Genomic DNA, 2439 nt, shown 5'->3' with positions numbered 1-2439 from the left:
ATGGCGGCCGCAGACGGCGTCCGGGCGGCTGCACAGCGCGGGGAGCCTGGTCAGCCCGACACGCAGCCGCCCCAGCCGCCGCAAGAAGAGGTGGCGGCGTCCCCTATGGACGAAGGGTTCCTGAGCCTGGCCTCGCCCACCTACGTCCTGTACAGGGACAGGGCAGAATGGGCTGATTTAGATCCAGCGCTACAGAATGATGGCCCCAATGCAGCGGTCCAGATCATTTATAGTGAAAAATTTCAAGATGTTTATTATTATTTCCGGGCTGTCCTGCAGCGTGACGAGAGAAGTGAACGGGCTTTTGAACTAACCAGAGATGCTATCGAGTTAAATGCAGCCAATTACACAGTGTGGTATTTTCGGAGAGTTCTCTTAAAGTCACTTCAAAAGGATCTACGTGAGGAAATGAACTACATCACGGCAATAATTGAGGAACGGCCCCCAAAACGATCAAGTTTGGCAGCATAGGCGAGTGCTCGTGGAATGGCTGAGAGACCCATCTCAGGAGCTTGAGTCTATTGCTGATATTCTTAATCAGGATGCAAAGAATTATCACGCCTGGCAACATCGACAATGGGTTATTCAGGACTTTCACTTTTGGGATAATGAGCTGCAGTATGTAGACCAACTTCTCAAAGAGGATGTGAGAAATAACTGTCTGGAACCAAAGATAGTTCGTAATTTCTAACACCACGGGCTACAATGATCGTGCTGTATTGAAGAGAGAAGTCCAGTACACTCTGGAAACGATCAAACTAGTACCACATAATGAAAGTGCATGGAACTATTCGAAAGCGATTTTGCGGGATCGTGGTCTTTCCAAGTATCCCAACCTGTTAAATCAATTACTTGATTTACAACCAAGTCGCAGTTCCCCAATTGCCTTTCTCGTGGACATCTATGAAGACATGCTAGGAAACCAGTACGACAACAAGGAGGACATTCTTAATAAAGCATTAGAGTTATGTGAAATCCTAGCTAAAGAAAAGGACACTATAAGAAAGGAATATTGGAGATATATTGGAAGATCCCTACAAAGCAAACACAGCACAGAAAGTGACCCATCTACAAATGTACAGCAATAACACCATCTAGAAGAACTTGATGGGATGCTTTTATTTTTCTAGGAGACTCTAATGCAGGAGTTAAAAACCAGAGCGATCATTCCCTTTGCCTGTGATGTAAAACGTACATTACACAGGTACTGCTTTTTAACATGAACTCAGTGTCATGCTCCTTGGGTGCTGCTGCTATTCAGACTAGTTCTAAGTAATTTGGTTCTTGTTAAGCAGAGTAATTCAGGGGAGGGAGGAGAAACAGGAAGTCCCCAAAGGAACTTTTGGAGCCTTTCAACATTTACTGTAACCCCTTAGCATCAACTCCCCCTAAACGGTGTATGTCAAGATTTGCAGCGTTAATGTTTGCAGGTAACGCATATGTAAAGGATATGAGTCACTTACATTTCGGTTCAGAAAGCAGGGAATGCAGTTGTTACATTAGAGCTGCTCTGCCACACTCACAGTATCCTGCTGTCACTGTAACCAACTAATGCCAAGAGAATGTTTTGTGTTTTTTTTTTTTGCGGTACACGGGCCTCTCACTGCTGGGGCTTCTCCCGTTGGGAAGTGCAGGCTCAGCGGCCACGGCTCACGGGCCCGGCCGCGCCGCGGGATGTGGGATCTTCCCGGACCGGGGCACGAACCCGCGTACCCTGCACCGGCAGGCAGACTCTCAACCACTGCACCACCAGGGAAGCCCTCTTTCTCCCTTTTGGAATGAGAATGTCTGTCCTATGCCTGTCTCAGTATCGTATCTTGGAAACACGTAACTTGTTTGGTTTCACAGGTTCACAGATGGAGAGGAATCTGCCTCAAGATGAATTGTACCTCGGGACTTCCCTGGAGGTCCAGTGGTTGAGATTTCGCCTTCCAATGCAGAGGGTGCGAGTTCAATCCCTGGTCGGGGAGCTGGGATCTCACATGCCTCGCAGCTAAAAAAAGGCATAGAACAGAAGCAATATTGTAACAAATTCAATAGAGACTTTAAAAATGGTCTACATTAGGGCTTCCCTGGTGGCGCAGTGGTTGAGAGTCCACCTGCTGATGCAGGGGACATGCGTTCGTGCCCCGGTTTGGGAAGATCCCACATGCCGCGGAGCAGCTGGGCCCGTGAGCCATGGCCGCTGATCCTGCACGTCCGGAGGCTGTGCTCCGCAACGGGAGAGGTCCCAACAATGGGAGGCCCGCGTACCGCAGAAAAAAAAGGTCAACATCAAAAAAAAAAAAAAAAAAAAAAAAGATGAATTGTACCTCAGGTCTCACCCATATCTGATTTAGATGATATTTGGATGAGACTTTGGAGTTGATGCCAGAACCAGTTAAGATTTTTGGGCTGTTGGGATGGAATAAATGTATTTTGCAGGTGAGAAGGACATGA

The 2439-nt window shown here is 47.5% G+C and overlaps 1 pseudogene; it reads left to right on the top strand.

Moving 5' to 3' along the window:
• LOC112410461 (protein farnesyltransferase/geranylgeranyltransferase type-1 subunit alpha pseudogene) lies at positions 1-1121 on the top strand (annotated as a pseudogene).
• The last annotated feature ends 1318 nt before the right edge of the window (positions 1122-2439 follow it).

This window comes from Neophocaena asiaeorientalis, unplaced genomic scaffold, assembly GCF_003031525.2.
Source record: "Neophocaena asiaeorientalis asiaeorientalis breed wild unplaced genomic scaffold, Neophocaena_asiaeorientalis_V1.1 scaffold30, whole genome shotgun sequence".
NCBI lineage: Eukaryota > Metazoa > Chordata > Mammalia > Artiodactyla > Phocoenidae > Neophocaena > Neophocaena asiaeorientalis.
Note: the sequence above shows the minus strand (reverse complement) of the source record. Positions and strands in the feature narration are given on the sequence as shown.